The following is an 11,493-nucleotide window of genomic DNA, read 5'->3' as shown; positions in this document are numbered from 1 at the left end:
AATGAGGGGTGAAGCCCTCTATTTATACTACTCAATGGAGTAGTCTAGATCACTCCATCATCTACTACTATCTAGATATTTCCTTGTATTTCTAGACCTAGATATTTTACAAGATTATTCTACACACATTCTACACACTTTCACTACTACATATTACAAGAAGCTTCTACATAATGGGCTATAATCTTGATCCAAAATATTTGTATACTTGCAAGCCCAAATCCAAAACAAATAGCCCAAAATCAAGTTTATTTTCCAACAGCCCCCCTTAAACTTGATTTCGTTACTCCGAGCATATTCCGTAATCTCTGAAACGTCTCGTGTTTTAGAGGCTTTGTGAAAATATCTGCAACTTGGTCAAGTGACTTCGCGTACTTTATCTGCACCTCTTTATTTGTAACACACTCCCTGATGTAATGGTATTTCGTATCAATGTGCTTGCTTCTATCATGGAAGACTGGATTCTTCGCTAGAGTAATCGCAGACTTGTTATCCACATATATCTCTGTAGATTCCTTTTGAAAAAACTTAAGCTCATTTAGTAACTTCCTGAGCCATATTGCATGACAGGTGCACGATGTTGCTGCTACAAACTCGGCTTCACACGTTGACAGAGTCACAATGGGTTGCTTCTTCGAGCTCCATGTGAACGCCGTATCTCCCATATAGAACACGAAACCACTCGTACTCTTACGATCATCTATGTCTCCAGCCCAATCACTATCACTGTATCCAACTAGCTTGAAGTGCTCAGAAGGCGAATAAAACAGGCCATAGTCAATCGTACCTTTGATGTAGCGAAGTATCCTCTTGGCCGCCTTCAAGTGATTTATTGTAGGTGCTTCCATGTATCGACTTACTAGTCCAACTCCGTAGAGAATATCTGGCCTCGTGCAGGTTAGGTACCTCAGACTTCCAACCAAACTCTTGTATTGTGTTGGATCCACCAAGTATCCTTCATCATCTTTTGACAATTTGAGATTGCAATCCACCGGTGTGTTCATTGACTTGCAGTCATTCATCTTAAACTTCTTGAGCACCTCATTCGCATAACCTTCTTGGGATATGAATATTCCTTCTTTCTTTTGTTTTACCTCGATCCCAAGATAGTAAGCCATAAGTCCAATATCGGTCATCTCGAACTCCCGAACCATTGCTTTCTTGAACTCATCAAACATTTTGGGATTACTACCAGTGAATATCAAGTCATCCACATATAGGCACACAATCATAACATCTCCTTCCTTGCTTACTTTGGTATATAGAGCATGCTCATGTGGGCATTTTGTAAAGCCATTCTGTTGGAAATACTTGTCTATCCTGCTATTCCATGCTCGAGGCGCTTGCTTCAACCCATATAAGGCCCTTTTCAATTTCAGCACCTTATTCTCTTGGCCTTTCACGACGTATCCCAAAGGTTGTTCTATATAGACTTCTTCTTCTAAGTGGCCATTAAGGAACGCGGATTTGACATCCATTTGATAAATCTTCCAATTATGCTGAGCCGCAAGTGAGATTATTAATCTTATAGTTTCTAGACGAGCGACGGGAGCAAATACTTCTTCATAGTCTATGCCAGCTCGTTGACTATATCCTTTCGCCACCAACCTTGCCTTGTATCTTTCAACTTCACCTTTGGAATTCTTCTTGGCCTTGTACACCCACTTTACACCAATAGCCTTATGCCCTTTTGGTAGTGTAGCAAGATCCCACGTATCATTCTTCTCGATTGCTTGAATCTCCTCGTCCATGGCACGTTTCCACTTTTGGCTTTTCGCTGCGTCTTCGTAACTTATTGGCTCACAATCGGCAAGAAGGCAGAACAATGATAGATCCTCCATAGGCTGGGTTACCTCGTACAACTCCCTAATGCTCCTTGTGTGATGTTGTAGCCTACTTGATTCTCCTCCTGATGTTGGTGTCACTTCATTAGGTGTAGTGGTTGGAGTACGTGGAGAGTGCGGAGATGGTGTACTAGAAGGTTCTTGAACTTCTAGATATTCTTCGTTCCTTGTGGTACTTTCGAATGGATAAGGGAGAAAGTCGTAGTTCTCCTCTTCGGGAACATTCCAATCCCATGTTTCTTCTTCATCGAACACCACATCTCGACTTGAGATTACTTTACCGGTCTTGGGATTGTATAACTTGTAACCCTTCGAACTTGAGTCATAGCCCACGAATATGAGTTTCTCGCTTTTATCATCGAGCTTCGTCCTCTTCTGATCTGGCACATGAGCATATGCCACACTTCCGAACACTCGAAGGTGTAAGATGCCGGGCTTCCTTCCACTCCAAGCTTCAATGGGCGTTTTGTTCTTGACGCTTCTAGTGGGCGAGCGATTTGCTAGATAGATCGCACAGTCCACTGCCTCAGCCCAAAACTCCTTAGGCATCCTTTTGCTCTTTAACATACTCCGGGCCATATCAAGAATGGTCCTATTTTTTCTTTCCGCAACACCATTTTGCTGAGGTGAATACGGAAGGGTTAGAGGACGTCGTAAGCCATTGTTGTCGCAAAATTCCTTGAATTCCTTGGATGTGAACTCTCCTCCACGATCGGATCTCAACGCCTTTATGGTGAGACCACTTTGATTCTCCACAAATGCTTTAAACTTCTTGAACATTCCAAAAGCTTCCGACTTCTCTTTTAGAAAATAGACCCATGTTTTTCGACTAAAATCATCAATGAATAGAAGAAAATATCTATTTTTACCAAAAGACGGTGGGATGATGGGTCCACACACATCCGTGTGAATAAGTTCTAGAGGTTTCTTCGCTCTACTAGAAGCTTCTGTTGGAAAACTGTTTCGAAAGTGCTTTCCTAGAAGGCATCCCTCACATATTTGATCCGGATGATTAATTGGAGGCAAACCCTTCACCATTCCTTTACTTGATAATAATTTTAAGCCTCCAAAATTTAAGTGCCCGTATCTCATGTGCCAAAGCCAAGAATTATCTTTGAAACATGCTTTTAAACATCTTGGAATGTCATGTTGAATATTTAGCATGAACATCCTATTCGTTGACATTGGCACCTTAGCAATCAAACCTCCTTTTTGGTCTCTTAAAGAAAGGGTACGATTTATCATGTGAATATCATAGCCTTTCTCCAAGAGTTGTCCAATACTCAGTATATTCGTCTTCATATTGGGCACATAATACACGTTAGAGATAAATTGATGCTTTCCATTTTTCAAGCGGATGAGAATCTTACCTTTGCCTTTAACCGGGACTTTAGAGGAATCTCCGAAGGTGATATTTCCACTAATTACCTCGTCTAACTCCACAAACATGTTTTTGTCACCGCACATATGGTTGCTTGCACCCGTGTCGAGATACCACAAATTTGATTCTCCGTTATCTTCACCTTTGCATGCTAGTAACAAAGTGTTTTTCACGGCTTCGGTATCTTCTTGCACTAAATTTGCTCTTGGCTTTCTACTTGTGTAGCCTCTCCCGCGACCTCTTGTCGGGTGAAAATCTTGACTTCTTTCTTCATTTTTGTAAGAACTATAACCTCCACGTTTGATATATCCTTGCCCTCGTCCTCGGCCACGTACTTGACCACGGCCTCGTTGACTCGTTTGATGAGTCTTTTCACTGTTCTCTTCCTTGAAAGAGAGTTTTGCTTGTAAAGCTTGCTCCAAAGGCTCCTTATTTTTCTTATTGAACCTCTCTTCATGGGCTTGTAGTGAACCCATGAGTTCATCGATAGTCATTGATTCTAGATCTTTAGATTCTTCAATTGCTACGACTATATAGTCGAATTTTGAATCTAATGATCTAAGAATTTTCTCAATGACCCTCACATCACTTAAAGTTTCGCCATTCCTCTTTAATTGATTGACAACCGCCAAGACTCTTGTAAAATAATCAGAAATTGATTCTGAGTCTTTCTTATTTAAGGATTCGAACTCACCTCGTAGTGTTTGTAGTCGAACCTTTTTCACCTTATCAACTCCCTTATAAGAATTCTCCAAGATCTCCCATGCTTTCTTGGCGGTGGTTGCACTTGCAATTTTCTCAAAAGCTCCATCATCTACACTTTGTTGGATGATGGAAAGAGCCTTTTGATCGTTCGTCTTCATTAATTTTTTCTCCTTGCCGAGAGGACCTTTTTCTGCAGGTTCCTCATAGCCTTCCTCCACAATCTCCCATAAGTCTTGTCCACCTAGGAAGGTCTTCATTTGGATGCTCCATCGATCATAATTATCCTTTGTGAGGCGAGGAAATGTGATGACATTGTTGGCCATCATCTTGTCGAACCAAGCTCTTGATACCAATTTGTTAGAAATAGGAGGTTATGTGTATATTATTTATGGAAGAGAGGATTGATAATTTAGAAGTTTGATTGATCTTGAAAACTCTTCTTTTATTGCTTATTGAATTGCTTTGTTGCTTACAAATGAGGGGTGAAGCCCTCTATTTATACTACTCAATGGAGTAGTCTAGATCACTCCATCATCTACTACTATCTAGATATTTCCTTGTATTTCTAGACCTAGATATTTTACAAGATTATTCTACACACATTCTACACACTTTCACTACTACATATTACAAGAAGCTTCTACATAATGGGCTATAATCTTGATCCAAAATATTTGTATACTTGCAAGTCCAAATCCAAAACAAATAGCCCAAAATCAAGTTTATTTTCCAACATATATATATATATATATATATATATATATATATAGACTCGCTTAGGTGGGTCATCAAATTCTCATTTTAGATAATTACATGTGCTTATACATGATCAGCTTGTTACTTGTGTGAGACACAGTTTGGTTCAAGTGTACGTTTAACCGAGTCTGAACTCTGAAGTATTCATTCTACCTTTCTAAGAAAAAAGCCGTTACTAGATGGTTATTGCAAAACCACGATAGTATTATCTAAAAACATGTTTTTCGCTTCATTAAAAAAAAAAAACACATTTTTCGCTATGCAACCGTACTTGCGTTTCCTGGGATAACATAACATGTGATTACTTGCTTTATTGTTTTCTTTATGGACAATGGATAGTGATCTCTCGAATAGTCTGTTAAATTGGTTGTTGAAAGCTTATAGGCAACAGAGGTTTCATCTCATACGGAAAGATTTATAATCTTCTAGCTTTTCAATCACTTCGTTTCTTTTTACTTTTGCTTTTCGTATAACACGTCTATTCACTTTGGTCGCAGTTGATTTTCATTTACAATAAAATATCTGTATTCTTTGTACATCATTTTGGAACTCGACTAACCGTAACTTCATCTGCACCTTAAACTTCAAACATCACGTGCAAATCAAAGGCAAGTACGCCAAACTGATGGAGAGGTTAACTATAAACGATATAATGCTATAATGTCGATAAATAAAGAAAGACCTTTCTATCTTCTTAGTCGTAGTAAAGCAAGTTTTTTCCTTTATTAAGGTTGCTAATCCTATCTTCATGATGTACCTAATTGGTGGGCCTAACTGTTAGATTTATTGACAAAAAAATAAAGGTATACCTACTACCATTGTGTTAATGTTCAGCTTTGTATGTAATCAATAAAAATGCTTTGTGTTTTTGAGTTCAGTAAACAATTGCATAATACTTGACTTACTCATCCTTCATGATTACTATAAAAAAAATTGCATTAGTGACATATGGGTAAGAAATTAGCAACAACATCTATAATCTTCTATCTATAATAAATATGAAATGACTTTCTTTCGCATGACTATACCTGGTAAACGGGTCGAGTCTAGTTTGTCAACGATCAAATGGGTTTGGGTGGAAATGAGTCATGGATTCAAACGGGTCGGATTTAAATGGGTCAAACGGGGTGTGTCGAGGCCTAGGTCGGGTTGGGTCGAGATCCGTTTTTTCAAATAAAAAAAATTTCCCTCAATGTTTCGCGTTTCAGATTTTAGTTTCGTGTTTCAGTTTACACTTTTGTGAAATTACAGTGTAATTATTGGTAAAAAAGAGTTGTCATGGGCCATGAGGCTTCTTTATTACGGAGTAATAATCATAAACACAGTCTCTGAGTCTTTAGAGAAGCATATGCTGAGTTTATTCGACTAAACAATGTAATTAGCCGACATCATAAAGTAGTCCTTACATCCAGTATTTATGGAACTGGTAACTTTGACATGTACGTCACAGATAAAAAGTGCTCCACTTATGAAAGTGAGATAAATACGTCTATCAAATGTGACAGATGGCAATACTTAATCTTTTCTTTTCCATTGTTATTGTTATCTTACTACTAAAATTAGGTGATCAATACATCAAGTGTAAGGTAAAGAGATCCCTTTTCTCATTGCCATTCGAAAATTCTGGTAATTAGGCAGTGCCCTGCTAACCGGTTAGTGGGATAACAAGACTATTTTGCCCCCCAAAAACCTTGTTCACTAATGATCGTGAGGTTAATATCTCAAGTTCAAAATTTACAAAGAAAAGAACAAATGGATTATTGTTAAGCTCATAAGTTTCTGGACATGCATGCAGAACAATATTGAATCACAGGCTGCATTGAAATGAAGTACAGGGGTAGATGTGAAATTTAAGTAGATCTCAGGGGTGTCACTGCAATTTAACATTCTTAAACGGACCTTTTAGCTCCAATGAAATAGAAAAGACAAGTCCTTGTCTTTCTCTTCTAGTCTTTCATAAAAAATAATTGTACCTATTTACTTATTTAAAGCTTTCATCATGTACCATGAATTTCAACTAGTGAGACAATTCTTTGGGCCATGATTAATATAGTGCAAAAGGATCTAATTGTTGTATTATACAAATATACAATAACACTCTAACATAATTGTTGTATTAATATAGTGCAAAAGGATCTAATTGTTGTATATTTTGTATTATACAAATATACAATAACACCTTAACATAACTAAAACGATAGATGTATAGAATAATAATAAAACCCCGTAAGTTAATTATTATGTATTGTTCAACTAGTGATGTGTGTTGCCGTTTTTTGTGTATTTTTCAACAAAGGCTAAATGTTTTATTTATAATGGAGACTAAGTCTTAAGTTTGTTCTCACTTTTGATGTGAGACAAATTCCACTTTTTCAATCATTTCAATTTTGTACCAAACTAGTAACTTTGAGACTCGATAATTCATTCACTATAAATATGTTTTGGACACTCTTTAGTTCGCTGTAAAGCTCTCGTTAGAGGCTATAATCCCACTAAATGGTTATCAATAGACGTCACTCGACTATATAATTATTTTTGTACAAAATTATCAACTATATACAGATACAAGGAAACCCAAAGTAAACCTAATTAACCCTAATGAATAGAGACATACATACAATTGGGCTGGACCATATTTACATGCTACTATGTCCTTGCAGTTTGAGCGGGAGAAAATTACAGACGCTCAAACTGAAACGTAAATACATAAATACATGAGATTAACATAAATATTATGAGCAATGAATCTTCATGCTAAAGCTTGTAGTCTTGATTTCTTGATCAACTTGTGAAAAGATTTTTCAATGGAGAGAATAATAAAGGAAATAAATATGGAGGAGATATCAAGAAGAACTGTTCGGTTCGTTTTTAGTTTGCTTTTCTTGTTTTCATATCGATGCAGGTGTTGTTTTTGTTCTTGTGTTTAGGTTGTGTCTCAGGATCACGTATGTGATCCAGTTTGCTCTTGGCTTAGGTTTAGTTAGTTTTTGCCCCGTTTCATTGTTTTAGGGTTCGTTTACTATTTCCGATCCTAACAACTAACAACGCTTTTGATTATGGTTGTACGGAGTATATTTGTTCGTCTTTTTCGTCTTCTAATGAATTAATCACTTTGTTTTAATGTTATCGTTTTTAGCTAAAAAAAAAGGAGATTTGAGTGAGGTAAATAAGAAAAGAAATTGGTGGAAAGTTTTAGGAAGATTTAGAAAAGAATGAAATAATTAATGAAGGATTTTTGTTTTTAATAAAATAAATTTATAAAACAATCAAACCAAAATAGGAAGGTAAGATGTGAAAGGACATTAACAAAATAAATGATGACTAAAAAGAACGATGGATAGAAAATTAAAGTTACGTATTTTTGTTTTCTATATAGAAAAGGAAAATATATGATATCAAAAGAAGAAAAAGATAGAAGATTTGATTTTTTTTACGAGATGAGAATATAGTGAAGTAGGAAGATAGGATGAAAGAAAAGTCGACGCTGTAATTTGCGAAAGGATAGAAGAGATGGAAGAATAAAATAAACCCATTACAGTATAAAGTAGAACTCAACACACACTTTTGTATTAAGTAAACGTGTATGTTAATAAAAATTACTCCGTAGTTATAATTCTTTCAAACACATGGGCAGCTATATGTGGAAGCATTAGAAAGCCACATATGAGAGTATGTGTATTGCAGCAGATTCGTGGGGATGTAATTAATGGTAAGCAAATACTTCGTACTCAATTAACGCTTCCACAAAAGAACAAATAGGGCGCCATTTTTTTAGAGAGTTTTGAATGTAGGTTATGTTTCGAGAGAAAACCTAGATATGAGAAGATATGCAAGAACGATAGATTCGTGGATGGGGACGCTAGAAAGTGAAGGAAAGAGTAAAGAGACAGCTGCATAAGGCGACTGATTCAGTCTCGGATCCGACCCTCTAATTAGTTATTATGTATCATTCATCAAATATATATATATACAAGGAAACCCTAAGTGAACTTAATTAACCTTAATGGATAGAGACATATACATACAATTAGGCGGGACTATATTTTTTACATTTTAATACATGAGTAACATGTTACATATAATTGAAACATATATAGTAAAAACATTACACAAGTTAATAGAACTCAGTAATTAATTATTATTGCAATTGTATCTTAGCACTAATTAGTAATGACTTTAATATAATACTCGCTTTAACTACAAATGAAATGGAAACAACACATACATAAACTTTTAGCTAGACTCCTCAATCCTTCCAAAATTAAGGAGTCTAATTGAATCAAGATCAACCTTTTTAAAGTTGTTATTGATCTCAGCAAGGAAATAAAGCTCTGAAGTGCATACTTTGAGCATAACATATATGAAGATAAGTTTAATTAGTTCAGGATTACTTAAAGAAATATACTTGTAATCACCCACTAAACCAAATTAAGAAAAGGATGTTATAATTCAGTAGGCTTATAACTACCTTTAGTGGTTCTTGACTGTAGAAGGTATATAGAGATAGAGATACTGTAAAACGGAGAAAACAAAGGTTGAACAAAAGGTATGAGTAATTGGTTTTTTATTTATAGAAAAATGTACAATGAGAGTTTGGTGGCATTTGGAATCTAAAGAGAGAGAATGTTTTTGTTAACCAAAAAAATACATACCATAAACTCTAACTCAACACACCTATTTATACTCAAAAAGAAATATACTATGCAATATCTATAATAATAATAAAATTATCATCCAATTATTACTTTTATAACACTCCCCCTTGGATGATAATTTTATTAGTGAATAACTAGTACTGCCTCGTTAAAAACCTTGCTAAAGAAAACCCTTTGGGATAAAACTTTAGCTAAGGGAAAAAGAGTGCAGCATAGAGTTGACTCCCCCTCAAGTAGGCAACGCCTGAGTTGTTACATCTTCTGAACATGCCTCATGCCAATATTATGAACGTGTGTTCTGAAAATAGCAGTTGGAAGTGCTTTGGTGAAAAGGTCAGCAGAGTTTTTGCTGGACTGAACATATCTCATTTCAATCTGGTTGTCCTTAATGAGATTTTGAGTGTATGAGAAGAATCTAGGGGGTATGTGTTTTGTTCGGTCACTTTTGATATACCCTTCTTTCATCTGTGTTATGCAAGCTACATTATCTTCATAGATAGTTGTTGAACTTTTATTGCGTTCTAGTCCACAAGAATCAGTAATGAGTTATGTCATTGATCTCAACCAAAAACATTCCCGACTGGCTTCATGTAATGCAATTACTTTGGCATGATTTGATGATGTTGCAACAAGTGTTTGTTTTTGAGAACGCCATGATATTGCGGTACCTCCATTTAGGAATACATATCCATTTTGAGATTTAGCTTTATGTGGATCAGATAAATAACCTGCATCTGCATAACCAACCAAATCTTGTTTTGATTCGTTAGAATAAAATAATCCTAAATCAGTAGTTCCTCGAAGGTATCGAAATATGTGTTTGATCCCATTCCAGTGTCTTTTGGTAGGAGCTGAGCTGAACCTTGCCAACAAATTAACTGCAAAAGAAATGTCAGGTCTTGTACAATTTGTAAGATACATAAGAGCTCCAATTGCACTAAGATATGGTACTTCTGGTCCCAGGATATCTTCATGATCTTCACAGGGACGAAATGGATCAGTGTCAATATTAAGTGATCTAACAACCATAGGAGTACTTAATGGTTTTGCCTTGTCCATATTAAAACGTTTTAAAATCTTTTCAGTATATGTTGTTTGATGTACAAGTAAACCATTAGGCATATGTTCAATTTGTAAACCAAGGCAATACTTGGTTTTTCCGAGATCTTTCATTTCAAATTCTTTCTTTAGAAGTTGAATGGCTTCATGGATCTCTTTATTTGTACCTATGATATTAAGATCATCAACATAAACAGCTATGATCACATATCCGGATGTTGTTTTCTTAATGAAAACACATGGGCAAATAAGATTATTGGTATACCCTTTGCTTATCAAGTAATCACTTAATCGTTTATACCACATGCGACCCGATTGTTTCAACCCATATAAAGACCTTTGTAACTTGATTGAGTACATTTCTTTGGGTTTTGCATTGGTTGCTTCTGATACCTTAAATCCTTCAGGTATCTTCATATATATATCACTATCAAGTGATCCATAAAGATAAGCAGTCACAACATCCATGAGATGCATTTCTAAATTTTCAGAAACTGCCAGGCTGATTAAGTATCTAAAAGTAATTGCATCCATAACAGGAGAATAAGTTTCCTCATAATCAATTCCCGGTCTTTGAGAAAAACCTTGAGCTACAAGTCTAGCTTTATACCTTGTAACTTCATTTTTCTCATTTCTTTTTCGCACAAAAACCCATCTATATCCCACAGGTTTCACATCTTTAGGTGTGAGAATGATAGATCCGAAAACTTTTCTTTTATTGAGTGATTCAAATTCAGCTCATATTGCTCCTTTCCAATGATCCCAATCATGTCTATTTTGACATTCCATGACAGATTTTGGTTCTGGATCATCATCATCATTCATGATGTCATATGCAACATTATATGAAAATATCTCATCAAGATTTTTCATTTCATTTCGGTTCCATAATATTTTTGAATGTGCGTAATTGATTGAAAATTCCGTATTGACATCATCAATCTCCTCTGCAGAAGGAGTATTAATTTGTAGTTCTTCTTGAACACTTTCTTTTACCTCATTATCAGCTGATTTTCTTTTCCGAGGATTTTTATCTTTGGAACCAATTGGTCTCCCACGTTTCTGGCGTGGCAAAGACTCAAGAATAACATTA

The sequence above is a fragment of the Rutidosis leptorrhynchoides genome, chromosome 4 (assembly GCF_046630445.1).
Source record: "Rutidosis leptorrhynchoides isolate AG116_Rl617_1_P2 chromosome 4, CSIRO_AGI_Rlap_v1, whole genome shotgun sequence".
Lineage (NCBI taxonomy): Eukaryota > Viridiplantae > Streptophyta > Magnoliopsida > Asterales > Asteraceae > Rutidosis > Rutidosis leptorrhynchoides.
Note: the sequence above shows the minus strand (reverse complement) of the source record.